The sequence below is a fragment of the Bos javanicus genome, chromosome 4, assembly GCF_032452875.1.
Source record: "Bos javanicus breed banteng chromosome 4, ARS-OSU_banteng_1.0, whole genome shotgun sequence".
Classification (NCBI taxonomy): domain Eukaryota; kingdom Metazoa; phylum Chordata; class Mammalia; order Artiodactyla; family Bovidae; genus Bos; species Bos javanicus.
In genome coordinates this window covers 7,927,372-7,953,999 of record NC_083871.1, presented here as the reverse complement: position 1 = coordinate 7,953,999, position 26,628 = coordinate 7,927,372, and the positions used below count along the sequence as shown (strand labels likewise).

Below are 26,628 nucleotides of genomic sequence, written 5' to 3'. Positions count from 1 at the left end.
CAGAGGGTGGTGAAAGCAGCCCGGGGCCACCCTCTTCCAGCAGTGATGCTGGGTGCTCTGCCCCATGGAAGCCGGGTGGGTGGGAGTGGCCGGGGCAGGCTTCTTCTGCTTTGCCACGGACAGGGTGGAGCTTCAGACGGCTCACTGCAGTGCAGGGGCTGGCAGGGGCGGGGTAGTTTCATTTGTTTTACCCCCAGACTTTGCCTTTCTGGCAGTTCAGCAGTTTTCCGCCTGTCCCATCTGTGTGCCGTGCATATGTGTCCTAATAACCCTTTAGCTGTTCCCCACGCCCACCCTGTACCCTGCTCTTCTGAGCATCAGTGCTGTACGACAGGTCCCGGCACATATCCTTCTGCTTTTCCTGCTAGAGCGAATTAATTGTAACTTGATAATAGATTTCAGAAACCTCTCATGGAACTGACATAAAGAACGCGACAGGCATTGTGATATGTTCTCTGAGGGTCATTATATAAATAGCCACCAAGTTCTCAGTTTCATAGTCTGTCTACCAGGAATCCTAGAGTTATCTCTTAATAGACTTGGAAGTAGTTTGCTTGAGATTTTTATATATAGGTTGAAATAAATTCATGGAAAAAATTTCAAAAATATCATAAGTACTCATTAATTAGCTAATTTTTTTTTTTTTTGCATTGACAAATAGTTATCGTCCATCTATGACGTGCCAGGCACGAGGAGAACAGAAATTCATCCTCTAATCCTAAAATCCAGTGTTAATATTTGTATGTCTCCTGCTCGTTGTTTATACACAGGTGTCCATGTGTATGGATCTGATTTTATCACTTTCTGCATATGTGTAGGCATGTCAAGTGTAGGTGATTAAATATGTGGGGAGAAGTGTATTTTAAAATCAGACACGATTATAAAGATCACTGTGTAGACTTCATCTACACTTATTCCATGAACAGTTCATAATCCTCTTCAGGAATAGTTATTAAAAGGTTTAATTTTTCACAAGCCTGGTGGGCAGGCAATTTCATTGTTAGATTGATTTGCATTTCTTTAATTACTCGTGAACTTGGCAGAGTGCTTTCCCTATATCTGTCTGTTCCCTAGGGTTTCTTTCTGCCAATCACCTGTCATGACTATGGTTCTTTTTTATAAGGTTGTCTTTTTTACTCATTAGGTAAGAGTTTTTAATATATTCAACTGGCAATATATTCACATATTCAATATCTTCAACGTGCTTTATATGTTTCAAGTATTACCTGTTAGTGGTTCCTTGTATTTTAATTTTGTTATAGACATTCTCAGTTTTGATAAGACAGTTTGTTCTTTTATTCCTTTGTTATTTCTTCCTTTTTGAGTCTCAGGAAATTCTCTTTCTACGATGATAAAGCTATTTTCTTCTCAGAGGCTTCTTTTCTACATTCATGTTTATTATTTGCATGGAGTCTATATTTGAACATATAATCTGATTTTTTTCCAGTCCAAGATTCCAGTTCCAGTTCGTCTAAGGCCACCTTCACAGCCATGTGTCTTTTGTCTGTTTTTTTCTTTGCACCGAGTTCGCAGCTAGGCTGGACTCACTTTCCCTCCTTCTGTTTCAGATGTATTCTGGTGAGTTGGTCCCTCCTGACTCTTTTCCTAGTTTTTCAATTCCAGAATAATTTGGACCACTTTGGTACCTTTATGAGTTATCATTTTTAGAATCATTTTGGTAACTTGTATAAAAGTGTCACAATATTTGAATCTTGATTGGAATGGAGTCAAATTTATTTTATATTTTGAAGAGATTTACATCTCTATGGTAGTTTGTGTTCTTTATCCTTAACTCTGGTACAGAGCCATTCATTCAGGTCATTTAAAAAAGCGTCATTTACTTGTTTTGCACTTTTCTCTGTAGAATCCTTGCATATCTGTTTTAGATCTGCAGTGAATTTGTCTTCATCAGGAGGTAATTCATCTCTTGAAAATGCAAAGTGTTAATTGTGTCAGATTCTGTGCGATCCTGTGGACTGTAGCCTCCCAGGCTCCTCTGTCCGTTGAATTCTCCAGGCAAGAGTACTGGAGTGGGTTGTGATTTCCTTCTCCAGGGGATCTTCCTGACCCAGGGATTGAACCCATGTCTCCCATGTCTCCTGCATTGCAGGTGGATTCTTTACCCACTGAGCCACCTATGTAGTAGAATATATGTCAATCCCAAACTCCTAATTTATGCCCCCCCCTCCCTTACCCTTTGGTAACCATTCATTTCTTATGTCTGTGGATCTATTTCTGTTTTGCATATAAGTTATTTTTTTCAATGTAGAGAAAAAATGTAAAGCTGTTTTCACAATTCACACTGGAGTTTTGACTTTATATTGCATTTATACTAATAGATTAACTTGAAAATAACTGGTATGTGAATGTTGGTCTTTTCTGCAAACCTATATTTTCCATTCATTGAAACAAATCTAATTCCTTTTAAAAAGTATTTTATTCCATCCAGAATACAATATTTATCCTAGTAATTCATGAAAATCTTCTGTTTCTCCTATAGTAATGCTTCTGATTCCTATTTCCTTTTTGGTTTCCTTAAAACCATTCAGGCAATGTTCAATGGTAGTGTATCTTACTCACCTAATAATAGTGTTTCTTTTTATTTTTTCCCTCCTCTATTTTTTTATTCCAACTTTATTGAGATATAATGGACATACAGTAGTATCATTTTATAAACCTGTGTAAATTGAAGGAGTACAGCATAATGGTGTACATGTATCATGGAATGGCTTACGTATATCATGAAATTAGTATCACAAATTTAGTGATCATCAATCATCTCATATAGATATAAAAGAAAGAGAAAATTATATTTTCTGTGTGATGAGAATTCTTAAGCTGTCTTCTCTTAACCACCATCATGTATAGCACACAGCGGTGCTAATTGTATTCATCGTGTTGTACATTTACATCCCTAATACTTATTTATCTTATAACGGCAAGTTCGTGCCTTTTGGCTGTCTGCATCAGATTCCCCTTCCCACCATTCCTGCCTCTGGTGACCCAAATCTCATCTCTTTTTCCATGAGTTTGTCAGTCTGAAGTGTAATTGGCCTATAACACTATGCTAGTTCCTGGTGTGCAGCGTAGTGATTAGCTCTTTCCATACATTACGGCAATATCACCAGGGTGATCGAGTTACCATCTGTCACCACACAAAGTTATTATGTTATTATTGACTATATTCTCCACACTGAACATTTCATCCCTGTGACATATTTATGTCACAAATAAAAGATTGTCGATTATCAATCTGTCCTTTTATTTCTGCAGCACACTCTATTTTGTCAGGAATTTAAATATTTTATTTGTTAAATTTCATGCATCATTTAACCTTCGATTCATAACAAAACTAGTTGTTTTGTTAAAAAAAATCTGATGTTAAATCCGTACTATTAATTTGTCATTGTTTAGTCATTCAATCATGTCTGACTCTTTGCGACCCCTGGGACTGGGCTCCTCTGTCCATAGGGTTTCTCAGGCACGAATACTGGAGTGGGTTGCCGTTTCCTTTTCCAGGGGATCTTCCCGACCCCCAGGGAGGGAACCTGCGTCTCCTGTATTGGCAGGCAGCTTTTTTACTGCTGAGCCACCATGGAAGCCCTACTGTTAAGTTACTTCTATTTTTTTGTTATTTTGACAACAAAATATTTCTCTCTTCCAATGAACCTATTTACTCTATTTCTTTTTTTTATTATTTATTTATTTTTAATTTTATTTAATTTTTAAATTTTACATAATTGTATTAGTTTTGCCAAATATCAAAATGAATCCATCATAGGTATACATATGTTCCCCAGAAGTATAGTTGATGTACAATGCTGTGCTAGTTTCAGGTATACAGCAATTTGATTCAGTTATACATATAGTCACAATTTTTCATAGTCTATTTCAATGTAGGTCACATTACAGAGTATTGAGTAGAGCTCCCTTATTAGTTACCTGTTTTATACATAGTAGTATATATTTATCAATCCTGATTTTCCAGTTTATCTCTTTCCCACCTTCCCGTTTGGTAACCATAAATGTTTTCTACATCTATGACTCTATTTCTGTTTTATAACCTATTTACTTAATTTAAAATTTTAAGTACCTACATGGAGTTATAACTATGATCATCTTAATATTTGTATTTTTCCTCTCTCTGTACCTGTATAGTTGTGATTTTTTTCTATTAAATTGTCTTTATACTTTCCAGACTATGACTGTTTTACTTTAAAAAGAACGAAAGATCGAATTTACTTAGTAATTCAAATGTTTTTCAGTTTCCAAATTTATTAAATTTTGTCATTTTTTAACAAAGTCACAGATCAGTTTATTTTACCAAAGTTTAAAATCGATATTTAAAAAATAGATCTTCCATTTTATTTTGCTTCAGCTGAGAAAATCACACACCAGTTTTTCTAAATAATACCTTCTAAAAAATTCTTGTTTTTAATATTTTATTTTTAAACTTTTTATTTTATATTGGAGTATAGCTGGTTAATAATGCTGTGAGAGTTTCAGGTGCACAGCAAAGTTACTCAGCCATCCTTCCCCAAACTCCCCTCCCAGCCAGGCTGGCCCATAACACTGAGCTGAGTTCCCTGTGCTCTACAGTAGGTCCTTGTTGGTTATCCATTTTAAACACAGCAGTGTGTACATGTGGCTCCCAAACTCCCTAGCTATCCTTTCCCTCCATTCTCCCCACCACCCCCAGCAAGCCTAAATTCATTCTCTAAGTCTCTGTTTTGTAGATAAGTTCATTTGTATACTTTCTTTTTAGTCCGCATTAGGTTCATTTGTATAATTTCTTTTTAGTACACATTAAGGGATGTCATGTGATGCTTCTGTTTCTCTGTCTGACTTCACTCACTATGACAATCTCTAGGTTAAATTTTGTCATTTTTATTAGCCTTTCCATCATACTTTTCTCAGTTTAGTTATGTTGTTTTATTTCTAACTTGATTTGAATGAATTTTAAAATCTTTTTCTTTAAATAAATTATCAAACCAAGTCTATACATATGTTTCTTTGTACAGATTTATTTTAACCCTAAAAATTTCATAAGTGATATTATTGCTGTCATTGCTCTGTACATAATATATATAATTTTGATTTCATCTTTCCAAAATTTACTTACAAGGATATTTCTACTATCTCAAAATCTTGTGTTTCTTGGTTTAATGTATTTTTTTAAATGCCTTTTAAAATTTTTAATTGAAGTTATAGAAAAGAACATTTCAATGAATTTTTACAAAAGTGAAATACTTTTGTAATCTGTGTCTCTCTCAAGAAACAGTTCAGGACTTTTTTTCAGTAGTTCAGTTGTAGCCAACTCTTTGTAACCCCATGGACTGCAGCACACCAGGCTTCCCTGTCCATCACCAACTCCTGGAGTTTGCTCAAACTCATGTCCATTGAGTTGGTGATGCCATCCAACCATCTCTTCCTCTGTCATCCCCTTCTCCTCATGCCTTCAATCTTTCCCAGCATCAGGGTCTTTTCTAATGAGTTGGCTCTTTGCATCAGGTGGCCAAAGTATTGGAGCTTCAGCTTCAGCTTCAGCATCAGTCCTTCCAATGAATATTCAGGACTGATTTCCTTTAGGATTAACTGGTTTGTAGTCAAGTGACTCTCAAGAATCTTCTCCAGCACCACAGTTCAAAAGCATAAATTCCTCAGTGCTCAGCCTTCTTTATGGTCCAACTCTCACATCCATACATGGCTACTAGGAAAACCAAAGCTTTGACTATATGGATCTTTGTTGGCAAAGTAATGTCTCTGCTTTTTAATTAATGCTGTCTAGGTTTATCTTAGCTTTTCTTCCATGGAGCAAGCATCTTTCAATTTCATGGCTGCAGTCACCATCTGCAGTGATTTTTGAGCCCAAGAAAACAAAGTCTGTCAGTGTTTCCATCGTTTCTCCATCTATTTGCCATGAAGTGATGGGACCAGATCCATGATCTTCATTTTTTGAATGTTGAGTTTTTCACTCTCCTCTTTCACTTTCGTCAAGAGGCTCTTTAGTTCCTCTTTGCTTTCTTCCATAAGAGTGGTGTCATCTGCATATCTGAGGCTACTGATATTTCTTCCAGAAATCTTGATTCTCGCTTGTGCTTCATCCAGTCTGGCATTTCCCATGATATACTCTGCAAACAAGCAACGTGACAGTATACAGCCTTAACATACTCCTTTTCCAATTTTGAACCAGTCCATTGTTCCATGTTTGGTTCTAACTGTTGCTTCTTGACCTGTATACAGGCTTCTCAGGACACAGGTGAGATGGTCTGATAGTCCCATCTTCACAGGACTGTACCCCTTAAATCCCTATCCAGTCATTTTTCCCCTTCAAAGGTAACTCCAATTATATATATATTTTTTTAATGTAAATTAGTATATTATTATAAGGCAAGCTTTTATCACCAAGACTCTGACCACGACCCAGAACTTTGGCAGGTAACCCAGAAGCCAGTGTGCCTGCCCTGTACCAGCAACATCCCCTCTATGTAGAGGATCCCGTGTGGCTTTATCTCCTGAGATTGCCCTGGACACAAGCGTTTAGACTTGCTCATTTGTAAAGATCTCATAGGACTTTTCAGACTCTCAGTTTACAGGTCCCCTCTTCCTTTCTTTCTTTTCTTTCTAATCTGCCTTTGATCCTAGGCCGTTGGATTTGGAGAGAGCTGCCTGTGGATCACACGATTGCGTACAAATGATGTGGCCTGATGTGATGTTCTGTCCTGTTTCTTACAAGTTGCTGCTGGGTCCAGAGTTATAATCAGTCTTTGGGTCTGTCCTTTGGCACAAGTAAGCAGGAGGTAGTATTTTCGTGTTTTGATTTTTCATCAGGAAGCATATAATATTTGGTCTTGTCACCTTTTTTGATGCCTAATGCCAAGGTTAATGCATTAATTCATTGGAGATTGCAAAATGGTTATGTATTAACTTGTCATTTTGTTTTCATTTACTAAATGGAATAATTTTATAAGTAGTTTCTGTTCCTGTATTTTATTTCACTACCCAGAAGTATATTTCACATAAAAAAGAACAGATAAATGCTTGCTTTTGTTTTTCATTTCTATCTATTCAGTTTTCAAGATAACCAGTTCATTCCAATCACCCTGAGAGGTGAAAAATTAGGAGTTGTTTGCTTGTTTGTATTTGGTTGTATTATTCTAATTTTATTCTGATAGATTTAGAATATATCAGACATTTACTTGTGCTTCATTATTCCTTTCGCTTCTTAAGATGGCATTTTTCCTACCTCTCCCCATTCCTCCAGTCTGGCTTCCTTATCCTTTAACTAGGAATGATGTTCTTAGGTGTCGAAGATTCAGAGAGGTCTGATATCCAGCAGCTGGTGTGCACTCCTCATGCAAGGACTGTTCCCATTCTTGGCTTCTGTGAGGACAGTTGGAGACCTGAAATCATATCTGTCTTACTCCAAAGACTGTATGTCCAATTGTTCTGCCATCTATTGGCTCTTGTTTGCTTTGTTGTTTTTAATTTAAGTTTTGCTTTATGTTATAGTTGATTTGTATGGGCTCTTAACTGTTACAATCATTGCTGTCTGTGGACAGAGACTGCATTAAACTTCGGTGAGTCTGTGACAATTGATTAAAAAGTCAGTATTTGGAACTAATTATGTTCAAGAACAGAGAATAGAAAGAACTGATAAGTTGAGTGAGTGAGTGAGGTCTATGGAGGTAGGGTTGTAGATCCCAGTTGTCACCCCGAAAGGGAACCGAGCCCTGTGCACTGAGGCTCTCGGGTGGTGCATCGCTCATTTTCCTATGTGGCCATACGAGTGAAAGGTGCTTTTGCTGCTTCTGCGGTGCCCTTTCCCCTCCAGTTTCTCTGTTTACACGCGCATGTGCGCTCAGTTGCTCAGCTGTGTCCCACTCTCTGTGACCCCATGGACTGTAGCCCACCAGGCTTCTCTGCCCATGGTGATTCTCCAGGCAAGAATTCTGGAGTGGGTTGCCAGTTCCTTCTCCAGGGAATCTTCCTGACATAGGGATCGAACCCGAGTCTCCTACATTGGCAGGTGGATACTTTGCCATGGAGCCAGTAGGGAAGACCCAAATAGCACAATATTACTGCTTATCTGAACAAGAGGTACACGTGTGCTCACTGGCTAAGTATACATGGCCAAAAGGATCAGAATTTCAAAAGAAAACAAAAGTATGGGGTTCATTTTATCAGCCCTGCAAGGCTGACTCTCTCCTTAATAATCCCATTCCATCATTTGTCAAGTAATTGGAAAATGAAATTCAAATAGCTGATCTTGAAAGGAAGAATAAATTTACATCCTTATAATGGTCTGTAAGACCCTTATTATGCTACATATCTGTGTAATTAGTTTAATTATAACTAGGTCACACTTGCATTCATTTTATTTTTAACCTTGATTATTTGTAATGTTAATTGTACATTGATATTCAAGGGAGTAAATGGATAATTAGAACACAATGGAATTTTTAACAATTTAGGGAGTTGGTATATACCTTTTATGCCTAGGAAGCTCATAATTTAACTGTTACCTAATTGAAACACAGCAATTCATTCATTTGTTAGATTAGGGTTCCTTTGGCCTCTCCTTTGAAATTATGTTATCAGAAACAGTTGTGTTTTCCAATTTATTAATTTCTGTGATTCAGTTCAATTCAGTTCAGTCACTCAGTCCTGTCCGACTCTTTGCGACCCCATGAATTGCAGCACGCCAGGCCTCCCTGTCCATCACCAACTCCCAGAGTTCACCTAAATTCATGTCCATCGAGTTGGTGATGCCATCCAGTCATCTCATCCTCTGTCGTCCCCTTCTCATCCTGCCCCCAATTCCTCCCAGCATCAGAGTCTTTTCCAATGACTCAACTCTTCAAATGAGGTGGCCAAAGTATTGGAGTTTTGGCATTAGCATCAGTCTTTCCAAAGAACACCCAGGACTGATCTCCTTTAAAATGGACTGGTTGGATCTCCTTGCAGTCCAAGGGACTCTCAAGAGTCTTCTCCAACACCACAGTTCAAAAGCATCAATTCTTCGGCACTCAGCCTTCTTCACAGTCCAACTCTCACATCCATACATGACCACAGGAAAAACCATAGCCTTGACTAGATGGACCTTTGTTGGCAAAGTAATGTCTCTGTTTTTGAATATGCTATTTGGTTGGTCATAACTTTCCTTCCAAGGTGTAAGTGTCTTTTAATTTCATGGCTGCAATCACCATCTGCAGTGATTTTGGAGCCCCCAAAAATAAAGTCTGACACTGTTTCCACTGTTTCCCCATCTATTTCCCATGAAATGGTGGGACCGGATGCCGTGATCTTAGTTTTCTGAATGTTGAGCTTTAAGCCAACTTTTTCACTCTCCTTTTTCACTTTCATCAAGAGGCTTTTTAGTTCCTCTTCACTTTCTGCCATAAGGGTGGTGTCATCTGCATATCTGAGGTTATTGATATTTCTCCCAGCAATCTTGATTCCAGCTTGTGCTTCTTCCAGCCGAGCGTTTCTCATGATGTACTCTGCATGTAAGTTAAATAAGCAGGGTGACAATATACAGCCTTGATGTACTCCTTTTCCTATTTGGAACCAGTCTGTTGTTCCATGTCCAGTTCCAACTGTTGCTTCCTGACCTGCATATAGATTTTTTAAGAGGCAGGTCAGGTGGTCTGATATTCCCATCTCTTTCAGAATTAGCCACTAGAGAAGGCCAAGCTTGAGAATATGATGTGATTATTATGATTTGGTTTAAAGTGGTATAACGGCAGCAGTCACTAAGTGGAACACTGCAGGCCAAACCCCACCCTCCCTGTCCTTACCTGAGCACAGTGTTCAAGTGCTGACCAGCTCCGTGTCGTGGGCTTGGCTTCCTCCACCTTATCTCATAATTGTAACAACCTTGAGAGGAGGCTGTTACCCTAATTTGAGGGAGAAAGAAGCTGAGATTCAGAGGACTTGAGCGGAGGACAGAAGGCAGACTCCCGGGAGGAGCAGAGGACATGAATCCATGCTCATAACATATTGTCAGCAAATAACTGATGGTTGGAATCTAGGCCCATTATTGGGACAGCAGGCCAACAGGAGACTGAGGTGCTGACTCCGAGCCCAGCTGGCCTGACCTGGTCCCTCCTGGAATAAGCTCAGATTTGGAGGCTTCTCAGCAGGTGTAAATCAGCTCTGGGAAAGGACCCTGTGCATTGCTGAATGTGTTTATGTCATATCCTGTCAGCATTGTGGAGGCTGTGCCATTTTTTTTGCTGGTCCTACTGATGATTAAAGTAAAAGATAAAAGATAAAGTTAGTCATTCAGTCGTGTCCGACTTTGTGACCCCATGGACTGTAGCCCACCAGGCTCCTCTGTCCATGGAATTCTCTAGGCAAGAATACTGGAGTGGGTTGCCATGCCCTCCTCCAGGGGATCTTCCCAACAGGATCCCAATGGGATCGAACCCATTGACTCTTTTTACATAGTGGAGAAAAGGAAAATCCTGTTTGCGTTTTTCCTTTCAGTTCACCTCTCTTGTCTGTTCTTGATCCTAAGATCAACTTCCTTTCCCACACCCTAATCACTCTGATCCCAATGATAACTTCTGATCCCAATAATAACTGTATATAGTTCTGCATGCTACATATGCTTCCCAGGTGGTGCTTCCGGTTGTTGTTCAGCCACTCAGTCATGTCTGACTCATTGTGACCCCGTGGGCTACAGCACACCAGGACTCCCTGTCCATCACCAACACCGGGAGCCTACTCATGTTCATCGAGTCAGTGATGCCATCCAACTGTCTCATCCTCTGTTGTCCCATTCTTCTCATGCCTTCAGTCTTTCCTAGCATCAGGGTCTTTTCCAATGAGTCAGTTCTTCACCAAAGTATTGGAGCTTCAGCTTCAGCATCTATCCTTCCAATGAATATTCAGGATTGATTTTCTTTAGGATTGACTGATTTGATTTCCTTGCTGTCCAAGGAACTCTCAAGAGTTTTCTCAAACACCACGGTTCAAAAGCATCAATTCTTCAGTGCTCAGCTTTCTTTATGGTCCAATTCTCACATCCATACATGACTAGTGGAAAAACCATAGTTTTGACTATATGTACCTTGTCATCAAAGTAATGTCTCTGCTTTTTAATATGCTGTCTAGGATGGTTATAGCTTTTCTTCCAAGAAGCAAGCGTCTTTTAATTTCATGGCTGTGATCACTATCTGCAGTGATTTTGGAGCCCCCTAAAATAAAGTCTCTCACTGTTTCCGTTGCTTCCCCATGTATTTGCCATGAAGTGATGGGACCAGATGCCGTAATCCTGGTTTTTTGACTGTTGAGTTTTAAGCCAGCTTTTTCACTCTCCCCTTTCACTTTCATCAAGAGGCTCTTTATTTCCTCTTTGCTTTCTGCCATAAGGGTGTGTCATCTGCATATCTGAGCTTATTGATATTTCTCCTGGAAACCTTGATCCCACTATGTGCTGCATCCAGCCCTGCATTTCATATAATGTACTCTGCATGTGATTTAAATAAGCAGAGTGACAATATACAGCCTTGATGTAATTCTTTCCCAGTTTGAACCAGTCCATTGTTTCATGTCCAATTCTAACTGTTGCTTCTTAACCTGCATATATGTTTCTCAGGAGGCAGGTAAGGTGGTCTGGTATTCTTATCTCTTGAAGAATTTTCCACAGCTTTCTGTGATCTACAAAGTAAAAGGCTTTAGCATAGTCCATGAAGCAGAAGTAGATGTTTCTCTGGAATTCTCTTGCTTTTTCTTTGATCCAGCGGATGTTGGCAATTTGATCTCTGGTTCTTCTGCCTTTTCTAAATCCTGCTTTAACATCTGGAAGTTCACGATTTACTTACTGTTGAAGCCTGGCTTGGAGAATTTTGAGCATTACTTTGCTAGCACGTGAGGTGAGTGCAATTGTGCAGTAGTTTGAACATTCTCTGGCATTGCCTTTCTCTGGGATTGGAATGAAAACTGATCTGTTCCATTCCTGTGGCCACTGCTGAGTTTTCCAAATTTGCTGGAATATTGAGTGCATACTTTAACAGCATCATCTTTTAGGATTTGAAATAGCTCAGCTGGAATTCTGTCACCTCCACTAGCTTTGTTCGTAGTGATGCTTCCTAAGGCCTGCTGACTTCACATTCCAGGATGTCTGGCTCTAGGTGAATGATCACACCATTGTGATTATCTGGGTCATGAAGACTCTTTTGTATAGTTCTCCTGTGTATTCTTGCCACATTTTCTCAATATGTTTTGCTTCTGTTAGATCCATATCTTTTCTGTCCTTTATTGTGCCCATCTTTGCATGAAATGTTCCCTTGATATCTAATTTTCTTGAAGAGATCTCTAGTCTTTCCCATTCTGTTTTTTTTTTTTTTTTTAGCACTGATCGCTAAGGAGATCTTTCTTATCTCTCCTTACTATTCCTTGGAATTCTGCATTCAGATGGGTATATCTTTACTTTTCTCCTTTTCTTTTTGCTTCTCTTCTTTTCTCAGCTATTTGTAAGCCCTCCTAAGACAACCATTTTGCCTTTTTTGCATTTCTTTTTCTTGGGGATGGTTTTGTTCACCACCTTCTGTAGAATGTCACGAACCTCCATTCATTGTTCTTCAGGCATTCTGTCTATCAGATCTGATACCTTGGAATCTATTTGTCACTTCCACTGTATAATCATAAGGGATTTGATTCAGGTCATACCTGAATGGTCTAGTGGTTTTCCCTGCTTTATCAATTTAAGTTTGAATTTGGAAATAAGTACTTCATGATCTGAGCCACAGTCAACTCCCAGTCTTGTTTTTGCTGACTGTATAGAGCTGCTCCATCTTTGGCTGCAAAGAATATAATCAATCTGATTTTGGTATTGACTATCTGGGGAAGTCCATGTGTAGAGTCTTCTCTTGTGTTGTTGGAAGAGGGTGTTTGCTATGACCAGTGCACTCTCTTGACAAAACTCTATTAGCCTTTGCCCTGCTTCCTTTTGTACTCCAAGGCAAAACTTGCTTGTTACTCCAGGTATCTCTTTACTTCCTACATTTGCATTCCAGTCCCCTATGATGAAAAGAACATCTTTTGGGGATGTTAGTTCTAGAAGGTCTTGTAGGTCTTCATAGAACCATTCAGCTTCAGCTTGTATGACATTACTGGTCAGGGCATAGACTTGGATTACTGTAATATTGAATGGTTTTCCTTGGAAACACAGAGATCATAATGTCGTTTTTGAGACTGCATTTTGTACTCTTTTGTTGACTATGATGGCTACTTCATTTCTTCTAAGGGATTCTTGCCCACAGTAGTAGATATAATGGTCATCTGAGTTAAATTCACCTGTCCTGCTCCATTGTAGTTAACTGATTGCTAAAATGTTGATGTTCACTCTTCTCATCTCCTATTTGACCACTTCTAAATTTACCTTGATTCATGGACCTAATATGCCAGGTTCCTATGCAATATTGTTCTTCATAGCATTGGACTTTACTTTCACCACCAGTCACATCCACACCTGGTCATTGTTTCCACATTGGCTCAGCCTTTTCATTCCTTCTGGAGCTATTTCTCTGCTCTTCTCCAGCAGCATATTGGGCACCTACTGACCAGGGGAGTTCATCTTTCAGTTTCATCTTTTGTCTTTTCATACTGTTCATGAGGTTCTCAAGGCAATAATGCTGAGGTGGTTTGCCATTCCTTACCCCAGTGGACCACGTTTTGTTAGAACACTCCACCATGATCCATCTGTCTTGGGTGGCCCTACGTGGCATGGCTCAGTTTCATTGAGTTAGACAAGGCTGTGATCCATGTGATCAGTTTGGTTAGTTTTCTGTGATTGTGGTTTTCATTCTATCTGCCTTCTGATGGATGAGGATAAGAGGCTTATGGATGCTTCCTGATGGGAGGAACTGGCTGTGGGGTATACCCAGTCTTGCTCTGATTGGCAGGGCCATGCTAGGTAAATCTTTAATCCAATTTTCTGCTGATAGGTGGGCCTGTGTTCCCTCCCTGTAGTTGGCCTGGGGTCAAACTGTGGTAGGGGCAATGGTGGAAGTCCTGTAATCAAATCCCACTGGGCTTCAAAGTCAAATTCCCCAGGGGTTCTCAGTCCCTTTGCCAGATCAGGTAGGAAATCTGCTGTGGGCCCTAGAACTTTTGCAAAAGTACGAGAACTTTGGTATAATTGTTCTCTAGTTTGTGGATTGTCTGCTCAGTAGCTTTATGGTGGGGCTAATGGTGAGCTCTTCCAAGAGGATTTATGCCAAACGCCATGCCTCCCAGGTCTGCTGCAGCCAGAGCGCCTGTCCCCTTGGCAGGCCACTGATGACCCATGCCTCTGCAGGAGACACTCAAACACTCAAAGGCAGGTCTGACTCAGTCTCTTGTGGGGGGTCACTGCTCTTTTCCCTGGGTCCTGGTACATACAAGGATTTTGTCTGCCCCCTCCGAGCATCTCTGGTGGATATGAAGCTTGATTCTAAACACGATTGTACCTCTCCTAGCATCTTGCTGGGGCTTTTCCTTTACCCTTTGATCCAGGGTATCTTTTTTCAGTGGGACCAAATATTCTCTTGTCGATGGTTGTTCAATAGGTAGTTGTGATTTTAGTGTTCTCACAGGAGAAGATGAGTGCACTTAGTGGTAAAGAATCGCCTATATATTTATATATTGCATGTTAAGTATGTTTTTTATATAAAATATATATTAGACATGTTAAATATATATGTTTAAATATTCCTTTCAGAAAGATATATACCAAATTTTATCTTTCTCAGATATAAATACACTTAAATTATAATACTTATATGAATATTTATATACTGGTAATGAATTTAAAAAAATTTTTGATAAAACTCAGATACTGTCATTCACACTTTAGAAAGTGAACAGACTGTCCACAAAAATAGTTTGGAGACTTGAAGAGTTTGCACTTAAAAAAAATGTAGGTCTGATTAGTCTGTATAAATTTCTCTGGCAACAGTAGTTAACTTTTAACCTCCCACTCAAAAACTTTACCACTGCAATTATTCCCTATTACTAGTACCATGGTGATCATATCACCAAATTTTCCTGAGATCAGTGTTTAATGTTTCTCTTAGAAACCTAGAAATAATGCAAATATATATAAACATTCATTAGTCAATGGGGAATTATTTATTTAAAAAAATTATTTATTTTAATTGGAGGCTAATTACTTTACAATATTGTGGTGGTTTTTCCCATACATTGACATGAATCAGCCATGGGTGTACATGTATCCCCCATCCTGAACCCCTCTTGCAGCTCCTTCCCCATCCCATCCCTCAAGGTCATCCCAGTGCACCAGCCCTGAGCACCCTGTCTCATTCATCGAACCTGGACTGGCAATTTTTTTATACGTCTCAATGCTGTTCTCTCAAATAATCCTGCCCTCGCCTTCTCCTACAGAGTCCAAAAGTCTGTTCTTTACATCTATGTCTCTTTAGCTATTTCACATATAGGGTCATCATTACCATCTTTTTAAATTCCATGTGAAGTGAAGTGAAGTTGCTCAGTTGTGTCCAACTCTTTGCAACCCTGTGGACTGTAGCCTACCAGGCTTCTCCATCCATGGAATTTTCCAGGCAAGAGTACCGGAGTGGGTTGCCATTTCCTTCTCCAGGGGATCTTCCCGACTCAGGGATTGAATCCAGGTCTCTCACGTTGTAGGTAGACGCTTTACCCTCTGAGCCACCAGGGAAGCCTTTAAATTCCATATATATGCATTAATATACTGTATTGGTGCTTTCCTTTCTGACTTACTTTGCTCTATATTATAGGCTCCAGTTTCATCCACCTCATTAGAACTGATTCAAATGCATTCTTTTTAATAGCTGAGTAATATTCCATTGTGTATATGTACCACTGCTTTCTTATCCATTTGTCTGCTGATGGACATCTAGGTTGCTTCCATGTCCTAGCTGTTGTAAATAGTGCTGCAATGAACATTGAGGTACACGTGTCTCTTTCCCTTCTGGTTTCCTCAGTGTGTATGCCCAGCAGTGGGATTGCTGGATCATAAGGCAGTTCTATTTCCAGTTTTTTAAGGAATCTCCACACTGTTCTCCATAGTGGCTGTACTAGTTTGCATTCCCACCAACAGTGTAAGAGGGTTCCCTTTTATCCACACCCTCTCCAGCATTTATTGTCTGTAGACTTTTGGATAGCAGCCATTCTGACTGGCGTGAGATGGTACCTCATTGTGGTTTTGATTTGATTTCTCTGATAATGAGTGATGTAGAGCATCTTTTCATGTGTTTGTTAGCCATCTGTATGTCTTCTTTGGAGAAATGTCTGTTTAGTTCTTTGGCCCATTTTTTTACTGAGTTGTTTATTTTTCTGGAATTGAGCTGCAGGAGTTGCTTGTATATTTTTGAGATTAATTCTTTGTCAGTTGCTTCATTTGCTATTATTTTCTCCCATTCTGAAGGCTGTCTTTTCACCTTGCTTATAGTTTCCTTCATTGTGCAAAAGCTTTTAAGTTTAATTAGGTCCCATTTGTTTATTTTTGCTTTTATTTCCATTACTCTGGGAGGTGGGTCATAGAGGATCCTGCTATGATTTACATCAGAGAGTGATTTGCATTATGTTTTCCTCTAGCAGTACTTTGCCTGGAAAATCCCATGGATGGAGGAGCCTGGTAGCCTGCAGTCCATGGGGTTGCGAAGAGTCAGACACGACTGAGCGACTTCAGTTTCACTTTTCACTTTCATGCATTGGAGAAGGAAATGGCAACCCACTCCAGTGTTCTTGCCTGGAGAATCCCAGGGACGGGGGAGCCTGGTGGCTGCCTTCTATGGGGTCACACAGAGTCAGACACGACTGAAGTGACTTAGCAGCAGCAGCAGCAGGAGTTTTATAATTTTTGGTCTTACATTTAGATCTTTAATCCATTTTGAATTTTTTGTGTGTATGGTGTTAGAAAGTGTTCTAGTTTCATTCTTTTACAAGTGGTTGACCAGTTTTCCCAGCACCACTTGTTAAAGAGATTGTCTTTTCTCCATTGTATATTCTTGCCTCCTTTGTCAAAGATAAGGTGTCCATAGGTGTGTGGATTTATCTCTGGGCTTTCTATTTTGTTCCATTGATCTATGTTTCTGTCTTTGTGCCAGTACGATACTGTCTTGATGACTGTAGCATAGTCTGAAGTCAGGCAGTTTGATTCTTCCAGTTCCATTCTTCTTTCTCAAGATTGCTTTGGCTATTTGAAGTTTTTTGTATTTCCATACAAATTGTGAAATTATTTGTTCTAGTTCTCTGAAAAATACCATTGGTAGCTTGATAGGGATTGCATTGGATCTATAGATTGCTCTGGGTAGTATACTCATTTTCACTATATTGATTCTTCCGATCCATGAACATGGATCCATTTATTTGTATCCTCTTTGATTTCTTTCATCAGTGTTTTATAGTTTTCTATATCTAAGTCTTTTGTTTCTTTGTGTAAGTGAAGTTGCTCAGTCGTGTCTGACTCTTTGCGACCCCTTGGACTGTAGCCTACCAGGCTCCTCTGTCCATGGAATTTTCCACACAAGAGTACTAGAGTGGGTTGCCATTTCCTACACTTTGTTTCGTTTGGTAGATTTATTCCTAAGTATTTTATTCTTTTTGTTGCAATGGTGAATGGAATTGTTTCCTTTATTTCTCTTTCTGTTTTCTCATTGTTAGTGTATAGGAATGCAAGGGATTTCTGTGTGTTGATATTATATCTTGCAACTTTACTATATTCATTGATTAGCTCTGGTAATTTTCTGGTGGAGTCTTTAGGGTTTCTATGTAGAGGATCATGTCATTTGCAAACAGTGAGAGTTTTGCTTCTTATTTTCTAATCTGGATTCTTTTTATTTCTTTTTCTTCTCTGATTGCTGTGGCTAAAACTTCCAAAACTATGTTGAATAGTTGTGGTGAGAGTGGGCACCCTTGTCTTGTTCCTGACTTTGGAGGAAATGCTTTCAATTTTTCACCATTGAGGATAATGTTTGCTGTGGGTTTATCATATATGGCTTTTATTATGTTGAGGTATGTTCCTTCTATTCCTGATTTCTGGAGAGTTTTTATCATAAATGGATGTTGAATTTTGTCAAAGGCTTTCTCTGCATATATTGAGATAATCATATGGTTTTTATCTTTCAATTTATTAATGTGGTATATCACATTGATTGATTTGCAGATATTGAAGAATCCTTGCATCCCTGGGATAAAGCCCACTTGGTCATGGTGTATGATCTTTTTAATGTGTTGTTGGATTCTTATTGCTAGGATTTTGTTAAGGATTTTTGCATCTATGTTACATCAGTGATATTGGCCTGTAGTTTTCTTTTTTTGTGGCATCTTTGTCAGGTTTTGGTTTTAGGGTGATGGTGGCCTCATAGAATGATTTTGGAAGTTTACCTTCCTCTGCAATTTCTGGAAGTTTGAGTAGGATAGGTGGTAGCTCTTCTCTAAATTTCTGGTATAATTCAGCTGTGAAGCTGTCTGGTTCTGGGCTTTTGTTTGCTGGAAGATCTCTGATTACAGTTTCAATTTCCATGCTTGTGATGGATCTGTTAAGGTTTGTATTTCTTCCTGGTTCAGTTTTGGAAAGTTATATTTTTCTAAGAATTTGTCCATTTCTTCCAAGTTGTCCATTTTATTGGCATATAGTTGCTGATAGTAGTGTCTTATGATCCTTTGTATTTCTGTGTTGTCTGTTGTGACCACTCCATTTTCATTTCTATTTTTATTGATTTAATTCTTCTCTCTTTTTTTCTTGATGAGTCTGGCTAATGGTTTGTCTATTTTATTTATCTTCTCAAAGAACCAGCTTTTGGCTTTGTTGATTTTTGCTATGGTCTCCTTTGTTTCTTTTGCATTTATTTCTGCCCTAATTTTTATGATTTCTTTCCTTTTACTAACCTTGGGGTGCTTCATTTTTTCTTTTTCTAGTTACTTTAGGGTAGAGTTAGGTGTTATTTATTTGATTTCTCTCCTATTTCTTGAAGTAGGCTTGTATTGCTATGAACCTTCCCCTTACTCTGCTTTTACTATATCCTATAGGTTTTGGGTTGTTGTGTTTTCATTTTCATTTGTTTCTATGCATATTTACTTTTTGATTTCTTCTGTGATTTGTTGGTTATTCAGAAGTGCGTTGTTTAGCCTCCATATGTTTGTATTTTTAATAGTTTTTTTTTTTCCTGTAATTGACATCTAATCTTACCGCATTGTGATTAGAAAAGATGCTTGAGATGATTTCAATTTTTTTGAATTTACCAAGGCTAGATTTATGGCCCAGGATGTGATCTATCCTGCAGAAGGTTCCATGTGCACTTAAGAAAAAGGTGAAATTCATTGTTTTAGGGTAAAATGTCCTATAGATATCAATTAGGTCTAACTGGTCCGTTGTATCATTTAGAGTTTGTGTTTCCTTGCTAATTGTCTGTTTAGTTGATCTATCCATAGGTGTGAGTGGGGTATTAAAGTCTTCCACTATTATTGTGTTACTGTTAATATTCCCTTTCATACTTGTTAGCATTTGCCTTCCATATTGCAGTGCTCCTATGTTGGGTGCATATATATTCATAATTGTTATATCTTCTTCTTGGATTAATCCTTTGATCATTATGTAGTGTCCTTCTTTGTCTCTTTTCACGGCCTTTATTTCAAAGTCTATTTTATCTGATATGAGTATTGCTACTCCTGCTTTCTTTTGGTCTCCATTTGCGTGAAATATCTTTTTCCAGCCCTTCACTTTCAGTCTGAATGTGTCACTTATTTTGAGGTGGGTCTCTTGTAGGCAGTATATATAGGGTCTTGTTTTTGTATCCATTCAGCCATTCTTTCTGTTATGGTTGGGGCATTCAACCCATTTACATTTAGGGTAATTATTGATGAGTATGATCCCGTTGCCATTTACTTTGTTGTTTTGAGTTTGAGTTTATACACCTTTTCTGTGTTTCCTGTCTAGAGAAGATCCTTTAGCATTTGTTGAAGTGCTGGTTTGGTGGTGCTGAATTGTCTCAGCTTTTGCTTGTCTGTAGAGCTTTTCATTTCTCCTTCATATTTGAATGAGATCCTTGCTGGGTACAGTAATCTGGGTTGTAGGTTTTTCTCTTTTATCACTTTAAGTATGTCCTGCCATTCCCTTCTGGCCTAAAGAGTTTTTATTGAAAGATCAGCTGTTATCCTTATGGGAATCCCCTTGTGAGTTATTTGTTGTTTTTTCCCTTGCTGCTTTTACTATTTGTTCTTTGTGTTTGATCTTTGTTAATTTGATTAATATGTGTCTTGGTGTGTTTTGCTTTGGATTTATCCTGTTTGGAACTCTCTGGGTTTCTTGGATTTGGGTGGCTGTTTCCTTCCCCATTTTAGGGAAGTTTTCAACTATTATCTCCTCAAGTATTTTCTCATGGCCTTTCTTTTTGTCTTCTTCTAGGGCTCGTATGATTCGAGTGTTGGGACATTTGACATTGTCCCAGAGGTCTCTGAGATTGTCCTCATTTCTTTGAATTCTTTTTTCCTCTCTGCTTCATTTATTTCTACCATTCTATCTTCCACCTCACTTATCCTATCTTCTGCCTCCGTTATTCTACTGTTGATTCCCTCCAGAGTGCTTTTGATTTCAGTTATTACATTATTCATTAAATATTGACTCTTTTTTATTTCTCCTAGGTCCTTGTTAACATTTTCCCACATCTTCTCAATCCTTGTCTCCAGACTCCATTTTGTTTTCAAGATTTTGGTTCATTTTTACTATTATTATTTTGAATTCTTTTTCAGGTAGATTCCCTATCTCCTCCTCTTTTGATTGGTTTGGTGGGCTTTTATCATGTTCCTTTACCTGCTGAATACTTCTCTGCCTTTTCATCTTGTTTAGATTGCTGTGTTTGGGGTGGCCTTTCTGTATGCTGGAAGTTTGTGGTTCCTCTTTATTGTGGAGGTTATTCCCTGTGGGTGTGGTTGGACAAACGGCTTGTCAAGGTTTGCTGGTTAGGGAAGCTTGCATCGGTGTTCTGGTGGGTGGGGCTGGATCTCTTCTGTCTGGATTGCAATGAAGTGTCCAGTAGTGAGTTTTGAGGTGTCTATGTGTTTGGTGTGACTTTTGGCCCCCTGTATTTTTGTGCTCAGGGTTTGTTCCTACATTGTTGGAGAATTAGCTTGGTATGTCTTGCTCTGAAACTTGTTGGCTCTTGGGTGGAACTTGGTTTCAGTGTAGGTATGGAGGCTTTTGGATGAGCTCTTGTCAATTAATGTTCCTTGGAGTCAGGAGTTTTCTGGTGTTTTCAAGTTTTGGATTTAAATCTCCTGCCTCTGGCTTTCAGTCTTATTCTTACAGTAGCCTCAAGACTTCTCCATCCATACAGCACCAGTGATAAAACATCTAGTTTCATGGTGAAAAGATTCTTCACAGTGAGGGACACCAGAGAGATTCACAGATTTACATGGAGAGGAGAAGAGGGAAGAGGGAGTTAGAGGTGACCAGGAGGTGAAGAGGAGGAAGCAAAAGGGGAGAGAGCAATCTAGCCAGTAATAACTTCCCTATGTGCTCTCCACAGGAGAGGAGGGGGAGTCAAAAGGAGACAGACCATTCTAGCCAGTGATGAGTTCCCTAAGTGTTCTCCACAGCCTGGAAAACCCAAAAAGATTCACAGAGTTAAGTAGAGAAGAGAAGAGGGAGGGATGAGATAGAGGCGACCTGGGGGAGAAAAAGGAGAGTCAAAAGGGGAGAGAGCAATCAGGCCAGTGATCACACTCTTAAGTAAAAATGGGTACTGAAGATTGGATTCTTAAAGGAACAAAATTGATAACAAATACCTAAAAGTGAATATTAAAAATCTAGAGTTTTGACTCTCAAATATATAATATTAAAAAAAATCTCAAAAGTTATTAAAAATATATGAAATTTGCTTTAAAAATAGGGTCCTTGTTTTGCAAGGTAATAGTAGGTTTTAAAAATGAAAATTAAAGAAGTAAAAAGAACTTAAAAAAATAAAAAAAATGATAATAGTAAAATATATCTAGGAATTTCTCTTGAGCTATTGAGGGCAGTGTGGGGTCAATTCAGTTTCAGATAGTTCCTTGTTCCAGCTTATACTTCTTCTCAAGGTCTATGGGTCCCTTCCAATGTAGTCAATGCTAACTACAGGGTTTTAATCTGTTGCACCTGTCACTTCCAAAGCAGTTCTCTCTTCTTTGTTTATTTTGGCTTCCTCTGTTTGCAAGTCTCTTCAGTATCTAACTTCAGCCCTGACACAGGGGGGTGAAGGTGATCATTTATTTAGGCTCACTTGTTCAATTGTGCTGTGGGGAGGGAGGGACACTGCAAACAAGTATCACCGGCATGTTTGGGGAGTGCTCGCAGTGTCTGGGCCACACTGGGTTTGTCCCCACTCACACCGTTTGTGCTTTTCTGGTCTACACTGCTCAGTCTCCAGTTTGCTCTGCAGGGGAACTGATAAAGCAGGCCCTGGGTTGCATGTGCTTCCCAGGTCTAAGTCGCTCAGGTTCAGGTTCTCGCATATTCCACAAAGGCACAGACTCCTGTGTTTTTTTGCCCTTCTCTGGTCCGTGCAGCTTAGGTGACCAGGTGCTTGGCGAGCACACTCTTCCCAGGTAGGCGGTGTGCCTTATCACGTCCCCAGTCCCAGCTGCTCGGTTTCCTGGGTGCACAGCAGGAGTGCTGTCTGAGGTGTGCTGTGTGTCTCCTCTGGGGAACTGATCTCTGGCTGTGACCCTCCTGGTGGATGTCAACCGTCCAGGATCCCAGGAAGACTTGGTTAGCAACTGAGAGCCTGCTTGCAGTTTGGTGGTGGATGCTGTCTCTGGGGCCAAGATTACCCCTCGCCTTCTGGCTCTGGCTGTCGCCCACCTGCCTCCCTGCCTCTGGCAGGGGATGGGCCAGTCCACAGCCAGCTAGCTCTCCTCTGGTATTCGCTCAGTCCTTTGTTCTGTGAGTTGCCTGGCAGCGCCTTAGGTTAGAGCTTTTCACAGGGAAAGTTCCCTCTCTCTCTTTCCTCTCCCCACCACCACCCCCCGCCACAGTTTGGGTTGGTATCTCACATTAGCTCCCTCAGATTGTCCTCAGGGCATTCAGGCCTGGTCCTTACCCTAAGCAATTCAGCCCACGCCTCCCTGTTCAGCCCCCGCTTGCTGGTGGGGATGCGAGCATCTGGGCTACTTCTCTACTAGGAGTTGCAGTTAGGCATGTAATCTGTGGGTTTTATTTAGTTATTTTTTCATCTGGGTTATGTTTCTCTCTGAGATTCCAAAACTCCCCACAGACCCACCAGTGAGAGGGTTTCCTGGTGTTTGGAAACTTCTCCTCCTTCTCGACTCCCTCCCCAGGACAGGTCTCCATCCCTCACTCTTTTGTCTCTCTTTTTATCTTTTATCTTTTGTTTTACCTCCTTTCAAAGACAATGGGCTGCCTTTCTGGGTGCCTCTTGTCCTCCTCCAGCATTCAGAAGTTGTTTTGTGGAATTTGCTCTGCATTCAAATGTTCTTTTGATGAATTTGCGGGGGAGAAAGTGGTCTCCCTGTCCTATTCCTCCACCATCTTAGGACCGCTCCCCTATTTCTGAACATTAATATAAAATTCTTCATGCAAAATACAGATATATTTAAATGTGGAAATTCTGCATTTTTCTGTAAGCAAAAACACTAAAATTTAAAGGCAAAAACAAGAATCTAATGACAGGATAGACATATAAAGTAGTTATAAGTTTGACTGAATACTATTTATTGACAGTTAAGGTGAAAGACTGGAATAATCTTACAATGCTCTTATTACTAGTTAAACCATGATTACTTTATAAGTGCCTATCTGAGACCACAAGAAGGAAAGGGAATCCTGGTTCTATGACTGAAGAGGAAACTCACAAAGCAGAGTGATTGCTTGGGCTGGTGCTCTGGCTGCCTGACAAAGCCAGAGCACCTCTGGGTTTGGGAATTGGAGGTTGTGGTTTTAAGGTCCCTGAAGGTGAAGAGATGTGGCTGCAGCTTTGTACAAGGGAAGACTTTGAACCTATAATCAGTATAAATCTAGCATCACTGAAGGGCTGAGTCCTCACTGATGCAGTGGGCTTTTCAAAAGCTGGCAGAGAGAGAGATGATAAGAAAACTTGTTGGTTTCAATTGTGGGTCAGAGTTTAAAGGCAAGGTTTCCCCTGGGATTTTGAAACTCTGGGATTCTACTGACTGTGGGGAAGGGGGTTTAATTTAACTACCTCTGGAAGGATTTTCATCTCTCCCTACACAAGAATGTAACATAAAGATAACTTCAGGCTGATGGTCCCCATGGGCACCTGCAAGAAGACAACATGAAATTTATTTGAAAGGGTGCTTCCACCACCCAGACTTTATGGGAATTTCATTTAAAAAAGCAGAGTCCCACTAAAATAGAGTTTCCAATCAAACATTGTAGAACTCAAAAAATTATCTATTGAGGATATACACTGATGGGTATGACAGAGGGAACGTGTGTGCATGCTAAGTCGCTTCAGTCGTGTCTGACTCTTTGCGACCCATGGACTGTAGCCCTCCAGGCTCCTCTGTCCATGGGATTCTCCAGGCAAGAATACTGGAGTGGGTTGCCTTGCCCTCTTCCAGGGGATCTTCCCAACCCAGGGATTGGCAGGCGGGTTCTTGACCGCTAGCGACATCTGGGAAGCCCATGACAAAGGGGACAGTTAGCCTCAAAGAATCTAATACAATAGAATTGTAACCTCATAGAGAGCTTGCAACATGAAGGAAGCAACAGGACATCATAAAAAAGAAGCGATTTGAAAAAAAGGATCACTTTCTAAGGTTGAAAAAGATGGTCATTGAAATAAAAAATAAAATACAGTTTTTGTGTTGAAAACAAATAATACACAGCTTATAAAAAATATGTGAAAGAGAAATTAAGAGATATGAGGGGTAGAAAGAGAAGATCTAACACGTGTTTAATCAGATTTTTGAACAACAGAAAAGATAGAATAGAATAAAGCTACCACTGGAAGAAATTATAGCTAAGACTTTTCCAGTACAAATAAAAAGATGATTCTTCAGGCTGAAAAGCACTATGCTTCTCAAGCATAACAAATAAGAAGATATTCATACACATCTTACAGTGAAACGGCAGAATTCCAAAAGTAAAGAAAAAAAGCAGAAAACATAGATCATCATAAAGGTGTGAAATTAGACTTGTACCTGTTCAAAATAGTCATTACTAAACATTCATGGCTTCTAGGCTTCAATTTAAATAAGTTAATTTTAAATTTAATTTCTTGGTAGCACTAGCCACATTTCAAGAGCTTCAACAGTTTCGTCTGTTTTAGATGGCATAGAGGCAGAACATTTCCATGGTCACAGGAATTTCCACTGGGCAGTGAGGACATACACCAAAGCCACCCTCTTAGCAGCAGGATTATACATAGAAATAATGGAATAATAGCATGAATGAAAAATCTGAAATTTCTGGATAGGTCAACAGTTGTTTTGTCTCAGTGGGGAATGACAGATAATTTTTATTTGTTCTTCATTCTTTCCTCTGTTTTTCAGCTCATATCATGATCCTATGTTAAACTGTCAGATATTTAAGTAATAAGCAATAGAAAAACTTAAGATACAAGGCTTTCTGTTCACATTTCAAACCAGCATTTTCTGAACCTGCTCTATTTTAATATGTACAAGTGATAGACTTTTTCCCCCTTAGTTTCTCCCTGTCTTAAATGATCACTATCATAGGATTCATGGGAACAGTAACTATAAAGTGCTGTAACTCCATCAAATTGCTAAGCATTATGGAATTACAGCATTTAGGAACTTATATACAGGTTCCTCTGCTTCATTTAAACCACTGCAATACCTATATAAAAACACATGGAGCTCATTTATTGCTAGTAAAAGCCTTATCTTCCTTTAGATTGACAGGAATCCCAAATTAGAGTAATTTAAACCATAAGCTCACCAACTAGGAATTGCTTGAACATGTATTTCTATTTTAAATTAAATCACAATTTAACAACTCTAATACAGTTAGAGAAACAATGAAGGAAAACCCTGTATAATCTTACATTAAAGTTATTTTCATTCTTGTAGTCCCAGTTTTGCAAAAGAAATGTAGCTATGTGTCTATAAACACATGTATATATGCAGATATACATAAATACGTAGTTGCAATACCAATATTATTTTGGAGCTCAGAATGCAACTTTTTAAAATGGAAAATACCTTCAGGATGTAAAGGATTGCTGACCTTTCATATGGAGTGTGCAGCATGACTTATTATTTCTTGCTGGGGCTTTATCCTATGCCTGCAAAATTGCTCTGTTCTCCTGCCGTGATGTGCCAGTATAATTGCCTCATCTTAGGCAATCTGTGTGTTTCATTACAAACCGGTATTAGAGGAACTCTGAATGTCCCCTGGCAGAGCTGTGTCCTTAAACATTTTTTTAATTAGGGATAATGCTCACCGAAGAGGGACATTGAAGACAATTGCTTCCTTTCTTAGATACTGAAACACAAAAGCCTTGTGGAGGTCTCTGTAAATTGAGAATATATTTTTTCTCAGGCTGCTCTAACATGGAGCCATATTTCCTTTAATAAATAGACTAGGCTACAAAGAGTAGGGGGCATTAGGAACAGCAACCTCAGACATTTGATTTTTCACCCCAAGATTTTTAAATG

General features: G+C 39.3%; 1 protein-coding gene across 1 annotated transcript in view; it reads left to right on the top strand.

Annotated features, from left to right (window-relative positions):
• The window catches only part of ABCA13 (ATP binding cassette subfamily A member 13), a 351,070-nt gene that overhangs the window by 254,828 nt on the left and 69,614 nt on the right, over nt 1-26,628 (top strand). The window lies entirely within an intron of this gene.